At 36.2% G+C, this 16,471-nt stretch overlaps 1 long non-coding RNA gene and 1 pseudogene across 4 annotated transcripts; one reads left to right on the top strand and one right to left on the bottom strand.

Annotated features, from left to right (window-relative positions):
• Positions 1-287: 287 nt before the first annotated feature.
• LOC113280783 lies at positions 288-5,830 on the bottom strand. 4 transcript variants are annotated; one of them, XR_003325756.1, is made up of 10 exons: positions 5,641-5,830; positions 5,141-5,219; positions 4,802-5,050; positions 4,662-4,728; positions 4,159-4,525; positions 3,410-3,495; positions 2,268-2,315; positions 1,878-2,082; positions 1,156-1,299; positions 288-938 (listed from the first exon to the last, which is right to left on the bottom strand). It is a non-coding gene; the product is annotated as an uncharacterized LOC113280783 (long non-coding RNA). The 4 variants fall into 4 exon arrangements; XR_003325753.1 differs by lacking the exon at positions 4,662-4,728 and having other exon boundaries at positions 5,641-5,827; XR_003325754.1 differs by lacking the exons at positions 2,268-2,315; positions 4,662-4,728 and having other exon boundaries at positions 5,641-5,827.
• Positions 5,831-10,442: 4,612 nt separating this feature from the next.
• LOC113357499 lies at positions 10,443-12,943 on the top strand (annotated as a pseudogene).
• The last annotated feature ends 3,528 nt before the right edge of the window (positions 12,944-16,471 follow it).

Here is a 16,471-nt window from a genome sequence, read left to right as displayed (position 1 = left end):
AGGTTTTAGGCTACTCAACAAACTGTGCCATCCGTGAGAGTCAAACCCACAACTATATGGTTGAGAACCATGCGCTCGGTCATTTGAGCTAAGATAGAAAATACCATTTCTTACTGTAAGTGGAATTTAATGACACTTGAGTGCAAATGATTCACATGCATAAAGGGGTATCGAGGACTGGATTTACCTTCAGCTTACTTATTAAAACATAAGCAGACATCTTAGGAAACAAAGTCTAATACCTAAACTGCAACAACAATTTTACCAATCTTATAAAAAAACCCTAGATATCATATAAGAAATTGAAAAGATTAGGTATTGATACAATTATATGTTTTCTCTAATATTCTAAGGATTTGTTGCTGCAATTATTTCGAGATTCAGACCTCTTTGAAGCACTACATCACTTACCCCTTAACGATGTTATACCTACGGATCAAATAGACAAAAAACTAAGTATTTTACTCGAAGTGGTTTGAGAGAGGCAAAAGAGAGAAAAGAGGGTGCTTGAGAAATCTTCGGAATTTCCTAAAGTTTAACATGACGAATTCCCCCCTCCATCCCCAATTTCATTCAACTTAAGATTATCCAAAATTTCCAGAGCCTCGGATGGTGAAAACTCCATCAAGAGGCCCCGACCGCTGGATGGAACTCCCAGTTCAACGATGACGTCCGATAGCTTTTGCTATCACCAATAGAAACACCATGTCTTTTTAGAAGTACTGCACCATTCAATGAAATTCTCAGGGATGACGACCACTGAAGCAGTTTCAGCTTCATTGGGACCTTCATTGCTACATCAATCATAAGACTTTATATGTCCAAAAGTGTGGTTTGGCTCATAGATCACAGTGTTGTCCTTATTTCTTTTGCGTAACATACTTATAACTGGAATTGGATGCAATGCAAGTATTCTACCCACCAGCAATTCTTTGCGCCTGCGAAGCCAATAGTTAGTTGGCAAGTTTAATAAAATTTCAGTTGTTACACCAAATTTTTCATTTATGGATTTGCTGTACGAATGAAAGAGATACTGAAAGTCCTAATTCTGAAAATGTAATTTGAATTCGGAAGTCTGCAAAGAAAAGTGAATCTGAAAATGTGAAAGTCTGCAAAGAAGAGTGAATATGAGTAAAAACATCTGAAGATGAATACCATAATGCAATTGTAATTAAAAACACATTCGGTTCTGCAAAATCCATCCATCAAATCCAACAACATCGCGACCATTCTTTGTGAAATTTCATCTACTTCATCTTTTCGTGTCAGGGTAATAACATCCAGCACATCGTTGAACACCTTTAATATAAAATCTTGTGTTAAAGATAATCTAACATTTTATATGGCTTTCACATAATTGATAGCCGTGGGAACTTAAATCAAACTAATAGTTGTGTAAATAAAAAAGAAAAGTACACCTAATTCGTAGGAGAGTGCCATAAGAAGAGAAGGAAAACGAAACTCAACTGTCTCGAAAATATTATTGGACAATCAACATTTGGATTAAAGCATTAGTTGCCCATTCTCAACATTGAATCGTCTCAAAAGTTTCATATATATAACAGACCAAAAGGTAGATTTAATCCAGATATTTCCTAGTATGCTTATGCCCATACGCTTAGTAGCAAAATGAGTTGGGCTTTTAGGGAAATCTGATTTCACTTCACGAAAGTCAAAGAGTTCTATATCTGTTTATATACCTCACAGGTTGTAGTTATGGATAAGTTAAAACAAATGAAACTTTCAAGGCTTATTACATATTGGTTCTTTTGCAAGAATCAAATTCATAGACCTTTTTCATTTGAGAGACAATGATATATGAATGTGGACACATAGAAAATAGACACCTAGCTGACTCAAGTTTGTAGACTACTTACATGATATCTCACAATCAGAATGCACCTTCGGAGGCACCAGGATACTGCTCGATATTCCTGAAAATTGTTGTTTTTGCAAGTTCCAAGTACATGTATTGGTAGCTGGCGGTATCGACAACTGTGATTCATGGTACTTCACAAAATTTCTGTACGATATCAAACTCGTCATCCCAATATAGTACATTCAAGTTATCTCAAATGAAATCTGCACGTCATGAAATAAAATTTTAAATTAGTAAAACATCAGTGAAGGATAGATACTTGTGAAGCAACATTCTGTAAGACAATAACAAAATTTGAAACTTTAGATGTTTAACTGGAGCTCTAAGAAACAGTTGTTTGGTTACTGTTCGGATAAAATATGATAGAGATAAAGCAATTCTGGCTTACCGCTATTTCTGATTTCGCTTGGTATACACAATCCCAATCTCCATTCCACTTGCAATATACATGCATAACATATACATATATTAAAATAATTTAGAAAATACTTCTAGTCTCACCTTAACTATTAATTTGACATAAAGTCGACTATGACTCGCTTTACGACCCTTGGTGTTCATTTACATGTCACAAAGACAATTTTTTGGCAAAGCTAAATTCAATTGTTAGTGTCTGTGTCTCTTCAGTGGACCTTCCTGGTTGACATTTCAATGCTTTACAGTCTTTTTAAAGTTAGTATTTAATCATTTTTAATTGTGGATAAAAGAATATCCAAATGCTTCCACCAAATTTAGCTATCTAACTGTATAATCTAAATATTTTACCTTTTGGTTAATAAGTAAAATGTAATGTACGGTTGGTATTAAGCTGGTAGCGCAAGTGCAGATACTTATGTGAGTACCTAACAGTTCCATCTCCAACTGCGATGAGATATATCCACAACCCATGCTTGAAGGAATAAATAACCATATATAGACAGTCTAAGTGAAAGCATATAGTCTCAGAGTAACAAAAAAAAAAATCTAAGCACTACGGCAGTATAAAAGACCTATATTAGTTTGTTTTCCAGGTTCCCATTATAGTTTCTAAGATGGTAGTGATAAGCAGACCCACATATAGTTTTGCACTAACATACGTCGCGAAAAACTTTGCCAGTCCATTGTTTAAAGCTCCCTACGGGCGAAATATCCAATTTTGGTATCAGACATTAACATGCAAAGAATGTACCATGAGTTTGATGAATGAATCTTTGTTGAATAGTTAAAACAAAAGAAAAATGGCAACAACAACAAATTCGTTGAGGTCAGCTAATGGCTAGTGCATCTTAATCTACACTGTAGACCATATCTAATGTAATTACCCAACAAAATTCACATATCAACATCACTTCATCAAAATAAACAATTTTTTTTTGTTTTTGTTTTTTCAACTTCAATTGTCTTTGAATTTGAGGGAATGAAGCTCGACTCAAGTAAATTGGTTCTGAATTAATTACAATGGGCATTGTTCAGTTTCAAACATAAATATTGATTTATGTTTCCTTTTTTCTACTATTATTCTAAAACTAAACACATAAATAAAAAGACTACCTTTTTTGATGCACTGCTGGTTACTGGTATGCTTGTATCCTGATCCTTAATGATGCATTTCTCAGTTGTCTGGGCAGATGTCTCAACTGTCCAATAAGGAAATCACAACATAATTAGTTCAGAATAATTTAGAAATTGAGAAAACAGAAAATTACCTCCACCAAAGTCTATAATTATTCCTTAACTCGAACAATCCATAGTCACGATCACATATTTTGGCACATGAAAAGCTTCGGAATTACACAAAGCAGTCTTATCTTGTTTCCTTAGTCAATTTCTCGAATGAATTAATAATTTACACTTGAAACATTTTTGATTTGCTCTTTATAATATTTTGTTTAATATAATTATCAGCTTAAATGAAATATATTTGATTTCAGTTGGACTTAGCTAGACCCTGTCTTTACACGGGGATAAGTCCCTTGCCCACAGCTCGGTCAGGAGTCGGTTAACGCCCTCTATTTGTTCCGAAGAACGAACCCAAGGCGCGGGAAGAACCAGGGGTATATGCAAGATGGCAGGTAACATGGTATCGAATAACTTTTGGGATTTTATATCATGGATGTATTACACAAAAACAGATTTCAAACTCACATATTAAACATGTACCTTCAAGAAGAACTCACAAAAATTCTTTGGCCTCTTCTTGTATAACATTAAGCCAATGTATGCATCATACGCGTTAAGAAACAAAAGAATTCACATAGCACAATTGAAAATAAATTAAAATGAAGACACATAATAATTACCTTCTCCTCAGCTACAGGTGCAACAACAGCTACAGCAGCAGCACCGCCTTATAAGAGTAGAGACAGCAACGCAGCAGCACCTCAAAAAGACCTAAAAAGGATCTTCACCTCGAAATATGTTTTCTTTTGGAGTGGCTAGACTGAGATGTATGATTTAGATGAGGAGAGATGCTTACGCCTTACAACAATACTTAAAGGGCCTGCATGGAAGGTGAGGTATTGTTTTTGAAGTCCGACAGAAAGGAACTTATTGCTGGCTTTATAATCCATAATCCGACGTGTGGTTTCGCACTAATCCATCCATGTATCCAAGTGGGAGATCAAGCCTCAAATTCATCTCAGCTGATTACTGGTAGTCATCATATAGCTGGACCAAATAATGAAACAAATATCCTAAAGCGTCATGTTGTCTGGGTTTTTTTACCAAATCTTAGCAGGAAACACTATGCTTTTTCAAAAATCGTTAGTTCGGCAATTATAGATGGTTATACACTTATACTTACATGAAAACTTAAATCAGCTCGAGGATTTCCACCTTGAGATCAGTTTATTGAGGCAGTGAATGGAAAACTGCTAATATAAACAACTTGTAGATGGGGAAAGCAAGAAAAAGTAAAACTCGAAAGAATCTTGTGTGTCTCACCTGCATTGTGCTTCCTGCCTTTGTTCTTCTTTAAGCTTTTTAATGAAACAATTGGCATCTAGTATTGCACCAATGAAGGTCCAACGAATCAGGGCATACACCATTGATTTTAGCATGTCATTCTTTCTTTGGTTCCAGGCAATGACTGTAATTTCGAAATAGATAAATCCTTGCATCCCTGTTCTCCTGATTCAGCAATAAGGCCTACCGTGGACGTGCCTTAGTAGTCCAAGAGAAATGCATAACAATCTACAAAACATTATGTGACAGTTGAGTAATACAGTTACATTAGAGACTATATAGCATGTAATACTACAAAAATAAAGTCGAAATACATACTGCTTTTACTAATCCATCGCCTCGTTAAAACGCCTTTCAAGTGAACCTTGTGTTTAACATTTACAGAGTACTCTTATACCTATAAAGAAAAGGGGAGAGCTTATAAGTGGTTGATAACCCATTGCAGAATGACATACATACATACAGCTGCAGGTGCAGAGGGTGGAGGAGTAGGAGTAACATCATCTCCGGTTACAGTTATGGCTGAGACGCGAATCTAATACCCTAAATTTGCTAAACCCAGAAACCTCAATTTGGAAAAAAACACTAATTTTGCCAAAACCTATTATCTAATACCTATATTGCAACAATATTACGAATCTAATTACGAACCATAAACAGGAGGAACTCTAATAATTCAAAATAATAACGAATCAAAAACCCTAGATATCATATAAGAAACTAAAAAGATTAGGTATTCAAACAAAAATTATATGCTTTCTCTGAGAAAGATTTGCTGCTACAATTAATTCTGAGATTCAAACAAAAAGCTACATCACCTTCCCCTCAACGGTGTTCACACCTGGGATTAAACAGATAAAAAGCTAATAGTCTGCTCGAAGTGGTTTCAGAGAGCCAAAAGATAGAAGAGGGCGCTTGAGAAATCTTCAGAAAATAAGGTTTTACCGTTTTACATGATGAATTCCTACCCATTCCTAAGTTTGCTCACCGACGTCGATCAACTTAACATTACCTGAAGGTAACACACCCCAACACTTAACAGTACCGTGAGTCTTTCGTAGCCGTCCATGCAAAAACCCAATCCGCAGCTTCCCGACCTTCAGATCAAGGTCTCCATTAAATGATGTCCGTCTGATAGTCCTGGCTATCGTGGACACAAACCTCGTACCTTTTTATAACTATGATACGTTGTTTGAGGAAAAAATTAAGAAGAATCCAAAAAAGTACAGGAATCAAAAGTGAAAAAGAAACAAAACGATTGAATTTTAGATAAAATACTCAGATATCCAGTACCGGCGAGTAGGACCAATTAGGAACCGAAATTTTATCGGTTCAAGAAGGTACCCTCTTACAAAATTGTTCATAACACAATAGATCTTCATGGTCTAAGAGATATAACCTTCACTGGATCACCCTTTACTTGGTTAAATCAAAGGAAAGCTCAGCAAAATGTGAAAACCAGAATAGACAGAGCCCTGGCCAACAACAATTGGTTCTTCTCCTTCCCAAACTCAGTTATAAAAAATCTTCTTCCACATGGGTCTTACCAAGCTCCAATACTTCTGCACACTGAAGTCATTCCAAATCAGAAACCAACAATTAAAAGATTTTATCAAGCTTGGCTCTCTGATTCCTCTTGCAAAAATGTCATAGAAAATACCTGGAACTCTGCAGAAAACAAAGATTTGATGATTACAGAAAAGTTACAAGCAACAACAAAAGCTTTGGGTACTTGTAATCATCAAGTTTTGGTCATGTGAATACAAGAAAAAAAGAAACCCAAAGAATGCTTCAGCAAGAGAAAAATCACAGAATTCAAGACACACACAAGATTAAAGTCTTAGAAGCATAACTGAACAATTGGTATGACAAGAAGGCAGCAATACAATATCAGCAGGCCAGAGAAAACATAATAAATAAAGAAGACAGAAACAATAGATACTTCCACTCCAAAGCAAATTTCAGGAGAAGAAGAAATCATATTGATACCATACAAAATGAGCAAGGTAGTTGGGTTTCATCTAAAGAGGAGATTCAAACACTTCTTACAAATTTCTTCAGCAACGCATATACTACTTCCAATCATACACTAGATCCAGAAATATTTCAGTTGATTCATCCCTGCATTACAAAAGAAGGAAACCAAATCTTAACCAAAATACCAACTGAGGCAGAGATACAAGAGGCAATCTTCAGCATTCAATCATGGGCAGCACCAGGACCAGATGGATATCAAGCTGTCTTCTATCAAAACACATGGAGCATTGTGAAAAAGGAGGTAACAAGCATGGTTCAAGACTTCTTTAATCATGGTCATTTTTCTAGACAAATAAATGAAACTTTTCAAGTCCTAGTACCAAAAAAAAGAAATAGTTTCCAAACCCTATGATCTAAGACCAATAAGTCTGTGTAATATAACATACAAACTTATAACAAAAATTCTACCAACCAGATTGAAACCTATACTTCACAAGATCGTTTCCCCATGGCAAGCAGCTTATGTTCCTGGTAGAAATATTCAAGACAATGTAATTATAGTTCATGAAATGATGCAGTTCATGAAAACAACAAAAGCTTCTCAAGGAGTAGTTGGGGTTAAGTTGGACATGGCCAAAGCCTTTGACAGAATGGAATGGGATTTCTTACTTCAAATCATGACTCAGTTGGGTTTCTCACAAAAATGGTGTCAGCTAATAAATCATTGTATTAGTACTGCAAAGATTTCTCTGCTCATCAATGGAACTCCAATGGAATTCTTCTCTCCATCAAGAGGATTAAGGCATGGGGACTCTATTTCTCCATACTTGTTCATTCTATGCATGGAAGGCTTCAGCAGACTTCTCACAAATGCAGCAGAAAAGAAAATCATAGAACCAGTCATCCCAGCAAAGTTAGGACTAGATATATCACATTTACTTTTTGCAGATGACTGCATTCTCTTCACAAAAGCTACCAAAGAATCAGTGAGCAATCTTAAAGATCTCATCCACAAGTTTACTTCATCCTCAGGGAAAATGGTGAATTTGGAAAAATCAAGTGTCTTTTTTAACAAGAAGCTTAATAAAGACATATGTGAAGATATTATCAATGTTCTTCAAATGAAGAAAATGGATGAAACAGATAAATATTTAGGAACTCTTCTTCAAATCCCAAGAAGCAAAGACAAGTTCTTTGATGGTGCTGTCAACAAGATGGAAGGAATGTTACAGACTTGGCATGGTAAACTTACTTCCCAGGCAGGCAGGAATACCCAAATACAAGCTACTTTGAGTACAAAGCCAATTACCAAATGGGTATTTTTGAAGTCCCAGGGAAAACTATAAATAGAATGGAAAGAATTCAAAGGAAATATTTTTGGAGTAAGAAGAATGAAAAGGGAGGAAACAACATAGCTTGGAAGAGACTTAACAAACCAAAAAGATATGGGGGTCTTGGGCTGAAAGATCTTAAAGCTGTGAATCTCACTTTCTTAGATAAACTAGCATGGAGACTGCTTCATGAAAAACATGCAATGTGGTACAAAGTCTTAGAAACAAGATATTTTAAAGGCAAGGACTTGCTACTTGATAATACTGTAAAGAAAAGAAGTTCATGGGTTTGGAAAAGCATTCAGACAGGTCTTCAAATTATTAGAGAACATTACATTATGGAAATTGGAGATGGCAAGGATACGGAAGCCTTCAAACATAGATGGTACCCAGAAACAGAGGAAAGAAGCATCACTGCTACTCAACAACAAGGTATTTGTCACGTGAAGGTTTCTGAGTTCATCTATGAAGATTCAAAAAGCTGGAATGTTAATAAACTCAAAGCCCACTTTAATAATAATCAAGTTCAGCAGATCTTAAACATAAGAATCCCAAATTATGGTAAAGACAAGATAAGATGGTCTTTAACAAGGTATGGAAGATTCACAACAAACTCTTTATACAAGAATCTGACAAAACCTCAGGACTCCCAGCAGAATAACAACACTCTACAAGAAACTCAATGGCTGAAATTATGGCATATGGAAGTTCCTTACAAAGTTCAACAGTTTCTATGGAAATGTTGTCAAGAGATATTGCATGTGAATACAAGAGTCAGCAAATACAAGAGTGATGTTTCAAGTATGTGCTCTTTCTGCAATCAAGAATAAGAAACAGCTACCCATCTTCTCAGCAATTGTCATTATACTGACATCATTTGGTTTGGCATCTCCACAGCTCTTCATCAATCTAAAAGGGATCACAACTCTGTCAAAAAATGGATCACCTCCTGGTTTGCTATGAAAATTCTTTAGAAGCCCAAAATAAGCATCTGGCAAATATTGCTGCCTGCACTTTATGGGGCATCTGGAAGGCCAGATGTGAAAAAGTGTTTGAAGGAAAATCTTATCATCCTAGCAACATTGTGCATAAAATCTTTTCTTACATGAATAGCATAAACATAAACTGCATTAGACATGATAAGGAAAATCAGGGCCAAAAGAGCATGAAGCATAGTGAAAGCTGGAAAAAAACCCATTAGATTGGCTAAAATTAAACATAGATGCTTCTTTCACTTGTCAAAACACTGATGCTGGTTTTGCTTTAATCATTCGTGACTCTGCAGGAAAATTCGTGACAGCAATGGTCTTCTCAGCAAGATCCAGAGATGTGAATCAGGCTGAATCTTTAGCTCTGCTTAAAGCTCTTCAATGGGTGAAAGACATGGAGCTAAAAAGAGTGATCATTGAAGGAGATAATAGGTCTGTAATTCAGTGTTGTAACAGTAGTAGTGTAGAAGGTTTTAAATGGGAAGATCAAAACATCATATCTGACTGCCATCAAATCCTTCAGAGTCTAGAATCTTGTCAAGTTACCTTCCAAAAAAGAACCTGTAATGTTGCAGCTGATAAGCTGGCAAAACTAGCTAGAACTAGCATTATATGTCAAACCTGGCTTGGACAACCCCCTAACATCATAGCTAGAATTCTAGAAGCTGAGAGCAGGAGTTAGTCTGTCTTTGTAAGGCCTTTGCCTCTCTTGTACTTTGTTTGTTTTCAATAAATCTCCTTCTTCTTTGCTCAAAAAAAAACTTACAAATGGACCCAATAATATGCCCCTGACCTGAATCATCCGCTGATATACCCGAATCATCCGGTTCCAGTTCCGTTTCTGCTATATCTGAATCATCCGGTTCCGGTTCCGTTTCGGATACACGGATACCCATGAACAGCCTTGAATAAAATAAAATAAAGCTGCCAGATGAACAGCCTTAGACCCCAACAATGAAAAGCCCAAATAAAGAAGAAGAAAAAAAGAACGAGCGTCCACCAAATGTCCCCCATAATTTGCGGTGGGGTTCTTCCGTTTTCCGTATGTTGAGGCGTTTGTTTCTCCGTGTCTTTCCTTTAATTATTCAAAGTTTAAACTCATTCATCAAAATGTAACCGTTAGGCACACCTCCCTTTTTTTAATTGTGTAATAATAATATTTAGAGGACAGGGGAGAGAAGAAGAAGGAGCTAAACTAGGAGGGAGATTCTCTCCAGTAGGAATCACAGACCTCAATTCATTCTCATATTATTTATTTTTTTTGCCGCTGTCAAGCTCAATCTCTTTGATTTCTTCGAAGAAATCAGAGAGTTTCAATCAATCATGACATCTGACGAACAAGTTAAATCCGAAGAAACCCAAACGGCTGCTGCTAATATTGATGAACCCATCATCAATGGTACTAATCCTGATAATGGCAGCAACATTAAAGTCGAAGAAAACCCAAAACAGGTTGATGCAGACAATGCAGACACAAACAATGCTGAAGAAGAAGAAAAAGAAAAAGAAGAAGAAAAAGAGGTGAATAACAAGAAGAAAGAGGAGGAACAACACGACACCAAATCAGATGAAAAAGTGTTGTGTGCGGAAGAAAAAGAAGAAGCAGCTAAAGATTCTAAAGACGGAAATGAAAATGGCGAAGAAGAGGTTGCTCAATCAACTACAATTAACAAGGAAGGAGAAGAAGAACAAGTAGAAGAAATCAAAGAGACCTCATCTTCAGATTTGAAAGATAATGAAAAGAAGGCATTGATTGACTTCAAATCAAAGCTTGAAGAAGCTATTCTCCAAAACAAGCTGTTCCCGTTGGCCACACAGAAAAAAAGAAGAAAAAGAAGAAGCTCAAAAGGAGAAAGAATCGCAGACGAAACCAGCAACACAAGAAGGTCATGATGAAGATGATAAATTAGAGAAATCAAAACAACAAGAGGAAAAAGTGGTGGAGGAGAAGGAGAAAACAGTAGAAGAAGAAGGAAAAGCGGTGGAAGAGAAGGAGAAACCAATACAAGAAGAAGGGAAAGTGGTGGCAGAGAAGGAGAAATCTGTGGATGTTGTTGCAGAACTAGAAGAAGAAGATACTGCAGAAAACAAGGAAAAGTGCACACCAAAAGAAGAGGAAGAAAAGAAGGTGGAGAATCAGGAAAATGAAGAAGAGAAGAAGAAATCAGATGATGATGTTGTTGTTGTTGACAAAGATATCTCATTATGGGGTGTCCCTCTCGTACCAAGTGCAGGTTCAGAAGCAACTGATGTAATCCTTTTGAAATTCTTAAGAGCTAGAGATTTTAAGGTTAACGAAGCTTTTGAGATGTTGAAGAACACTTTACAATGGAGAAAAGATAACAAGATCGATTCAATGTTCGATGAAGATTTAGGTTTAGATCATTTCAATTCAGTAGCTTATATGGATGGCATAGATCATGAGGACACCCAATTTGTTACAACATGTATGGTATTTTTGAAAATGATGAGCTTTACCAGAAGACATTTGGTACTGAGGAGCAAAGACAATTGTTCATGCGATAGAGGTTTCAATTGATGGAGAAGGGTATTCAAAAACTTGATTTTAGTAATAAAAAAGGTGTTTCTTCTTTGCTCCAGATAAATGATCTCAAGAATTCACCTGGGCCATCAAGGAAGGAGCTTCGAATTGCCATGAAACAAGCTGTGGGTCTTCTTCAAGACAATTATCCAGAGTTTGTCGCCAGAAATGTAAGTATTTCGCTTTACTCCCTCTGCATCAATTTTCAGTGATAATTTAGAGTTGTGCACGCAATCAAGAAATGATGAGATGACTATTTTTCTTCAACAATTTGGATTGTTGCATTTTGATTGCAGATCTTTGTGAATGTTCCTTTTTGGTACTATGCCTTCAATGCTGTTCTATCTCCTTTCTTAACCCAAAGGACCAAGAGTAAATTCGTATTTGCTCGTCCGGCCAAAGTCACTGAAACACTTCTAAGGTTTGTATATATATGTATCTCTTGTTCAGAATCGGGACCAGGTTGATAATACCATTGTCAAAGCTGCTGCGTTTTCAGATCAGCATAACTTGACAAATTGTCATTTTCAGCTACATTCCAGCCCAACAAATTCCTGTCCGCTACGGTGCTATGAAGAGGGAGAACGATTCTGAATTTTCTTCTGCTGCTGAAGAATGCAATGTGACTGAAGTTATTGTTAAGTCTGGATCAACAGAAGCCATTGAAATTCCTGCACCTGAGACTGGAGCTACTCTTCTGTGGGACTTGATTGTGTTGGGCTGGGAGGTTAACTACAAAGAAGAATTTGTCCCAAGTGATGAAGGTTCTTACACAATGATTATTCAGAAGGGAAAGAAAATGGGTTCTCAGGAAGAATCAGTTCGGAACTCGTTCAGGAATAGCGAACCCGGGAAGGTTGTCCTAACAGTCGAGAATAATACATTCAAGAAAAAGAAGGTTCTTTACAGATACAAGACCAAGATGATCTCCGCTTAATTAAGAACGCATGATCAACCATGTATAATTGAATCGATTTGCAGGCATGCAGCTAAGATAAATAGAGGAGAGCTATTATACAGTTGTAGTAACTATAAATTTGTTTGTTTGTTCTTCCAATTCTTTTAGATTGGATTGTATAAGTGCGGGAGAGTGAGGGAGAGTAAGTATGGTATTGGCAAGAAAATGAAAAAAGAAAAAGAAAAGACATACTTCGATTCTTTTGTTAGAAGATAACTTGGAGACCTGGCTGGTTGTTTGATTTGGCTTTTACAGTGTTACTTCAATTGATAGATTTTATGTATTATGGATTCTTTATTAATGAAATTACAGTTTATTGTATTATGCATATACACAAGCTGTATTAAGTTTCTAAACCCTTTTACAGAATGTTTGAAGCTTGTGCTGCCTTTGGGATTTTGAGCTGGTTTTGTCTAATTGCAAATGTGAAGAAAAGAACACTTCTTCACATTGCAATTAACAAGCCACTGAGCTCTGGAGTTATTTTTAAGTAGAGCATTTTGTGCACAAATGATGAAAACAATACAGAAGGAATATTGTGTTGTATGCTTTCATATACTGTGCAACTTTGAAATTTCATAAAAGATTTTCATCAATTTACTTAGGAGCCAAATTCCACCAAGAATATGTATCTGACAATTAGTGAGACACAAGCTTAGACTTTACTTGGTAGTCAAACCCAATTGGCTTCTTTGTGGTTTGTGGCATCTTCTTATCCCTTATCCCAAAGATTTGGCAGGTCAATACTAGCTTTCCAATTCATCAAGTATTAATTCCTAGATAGGGTTTGCATCACAACCGGCACTTCTTAGTAAGACATGTAACCAACCATTTATATATGCTTATGCAAGTCACTTTTAATTAGCCGTTGACACTGACAAAGGATCAAATTATGTCAATGACACTCATGCATATGCTCGCTATCCTCAAGAACGTGGTTGTGCAAATTTCAACTTTATGCCATAATCAGAGCAACGTTGAACTAATTTTAAGCACAAGCCCATTCTGGATCTCTACTATAAATAGCGAGTTTTTAGACTTGAGTATTGGCATCATCAAAGATAAGAAGAAGGTGAGTAACTTGGAAGGAAAGAGGTCTTTCATGAAGATACAGAACCATGTTTAGTAGCCAAGGATGACTTGCCTATGTCCTCCTAGGAAATCCGACGTGTACATGCATGAATGTGTGTGTGCCATGGAATCCCTTATGTGGTTCATAGCAAGTCTCCCTGGCTAGCTTGACTGGTTCTTGTCTATCATGTTTGACCTCCTTTCCTTCATTTATAACGGAACTGGCCTTATATCAGCTCAAATCCAAATTGGAAATCTATAGGCTTCGCACGAAATAATGTAAATTCAGGTAAGTTGCAATCCGTATTGACATTTTGTAGCTTGTATAAGCTGTACCACTATTTCCAAAATCTTTACCACAGTTACTAACTTTTTGTTGTTTATAGGCACAGTTTTCTACTCCGGTAAAAACACAAAAACTCTTCAAATCAACATTCTATACAATGGAACTCATTACACTCAGAAGCATAGTCAACTCAGGCAAAGGGGTACAACCGCCCCTACTAGCCCGTTATAAAGAACCCACGGTTGGATGATACTAAAACCAATTGAGGGATGATGTATAGCACAAAATATTTAGAAGTAAAATGAAAAATTCTTTATCTATATATTTTTGTAATGGTGAAAATGTCTATGTACTTTTTTTTCTCAAATACTTTTTTTTTTAATTTTTTAATTTTTTTCTCGCAGTTCGGCATGGGAACGACCGACTGTTGTAGGTTTTTTCTCAAAAAAACCACGATTGATTTTGCCGACCATGTCCAAACTTTTAGTATTACAAACGACGTGGTTAACTTTTTCCAGCGCCGACAGTTTACGATCAGCATCGTTTATGTAATAAATATTGTGCCGACTGTTGTTGATGAAGAATACCATCAACTTTCAACAGTCAACAAACGTATAGTGTCGACCGTATGTTGTCGGTATGGTATTCATCGATTATCCATGCCGATTGTGATGGTGTTCTCAAAAGAAACATATATAAATAAAAAGATAAAAAAATAAATACAAAATACATGACAGAACCCGTCATGGAGTGATTTTTCTCCTTGTAATTCAATTCATTAATAATACAATAAATAAAGTGGAGTGTCCTATTTAAAAAAAGAATACATGTTTTTTAATAATTTAATAATATTTGAAAAGGATTTGTTAAACCTTTTATAGATTTGAGATCGGAAAGTATAAATGCACCGAAGAAAAAGGACCGAGGTGGGCTCCGTGTGAGAGGATGAGTGGGGCTCACTCCGGCCCACCCCTATCCCAGTGCACAAAACGCTCCACTATGTCCTTGCGATTCCTTTCGGTGCTCACCTCGGTGCTTTTTTCGGTGTGTTTAGCAAAGCTGGTTTTAGGATACCCCTTAACAAGATACGCATGATAGGATTGAAATTGTACCCCCTAATTACCATAAAAGTAGCGTCGAACCTAATGATCATATGTTTTACAAGCACTTTGCAGCTCCCTACTAGTCTTTTTATGTAACAATTTCCCATGTAACTAGCAGTGGGCAAAACAATCATGCCCGCGAATTTTACCTGTCCCAATCCGAATTTTAGCAGGTGAACATTCGATTCTTATATTGGTGGATTGGATGCGGGTAGATTTATAATCCCGACTATTTTCTCGCGTTGAACGCGGGTGGTACATCAACCATCCATTGGACACACGACCCAAACGGTAGTTTTGTTATTATACAAAAAATACGAAGAATATTATAAGAAAATGCCTGGTGTTCTATATATAGTTCCTTTATGTTATTCAAAAGCTATCTTGAAGTGAGTTGGTGAGAGGAAGAGACATAATACTATGTTTGTGAAATGATGAGGGTACCCAAATACTCCACAATCGACACCAAGTATGGACAATAGTCGAAACAATACAACAAGAACATATACACTTGATAATTGTTACGGTATAAAAATCGATTGACTATGGGATCACTATCAAGTGTCTTGTATTAACTTACAAGTGTATTTACTTTATTATAATAAAACAATTATAATGCGGAAGTAAAGTAAATAACAAAAATAAGATTTTGTTAACGAGGAAACCGCAAATGCAGAAAAACCCGGGGACCTAGTTCAGTTTTGAATACTCTCAGAATTAAGCCGCTATACAAAGAAAAAAAGCCAACTTCGTATAGTCGAGACCAAGTAAAGTACCCCTAGTTACTTATTTCCCTCAGTATCCTTGCGTCTTCGACCTTTTGGTCACGCACGTGAATCTCAATACATAAATCACTATCTCGAGTTGCTTTACTCAGTAAAGTCTTATGTACTCAACTCCTTTTGATCGTATTCCAAACAGTAAAGGAACAAATCTGTCTGGTATCCACTCTATTCAATCTCTAAGAAAAGATACGTTGAGTCGTTGATAAAGGCTCTTATGTTTAATCTAATAAACTGCTTTGTCTGGTTAGATCAATCTGATTCTTAATTATCGAAATAATCAGTTTTCGGATTTGCTATCAAACAATATATAACTCAAAGAGAAACTATAAAGTGATGTCGATCTTATCAACTAGATAATCACTAGTATATCAAAGATACACAAGATCTAGTTGGATCCCAGCCGATCAAGATGTGTGCACAAAATTCACAAGATACGAAAACTAATTAGATAGATCTTTTTCGTCTTCAAATCTTCGATTATCTTTAAAGTACCTGCACACAAAAACTTGAATCCTCTTGTAATTAATGATGCACAGAACGGAGTCTGTTAACAACGGATTATCACAAGATGTCTTTAGATCTAATAACAATTCTAAAGATCCCGTCG

Source organism: Papaver somniferum, chromosome 1, assembly GCF_003573695.1.
Source record: "Papaver somniferum cultivar HN1 chromosome 1, ASM357369v1, whole genome shotgun sequence".
Classification (NCBI taxonomy): Eukaryota; Viridiplantae; Streptophyta; class Magnoliopsida; order Ranunculales; family Papaveraceae; genus Papaver; species Papaver somniferum.
The sequence above is the reverse complement of the archived record's forward strand: the minus strand, read 5'-3'. Positions and strand labels throughout refer to the sequence as shown.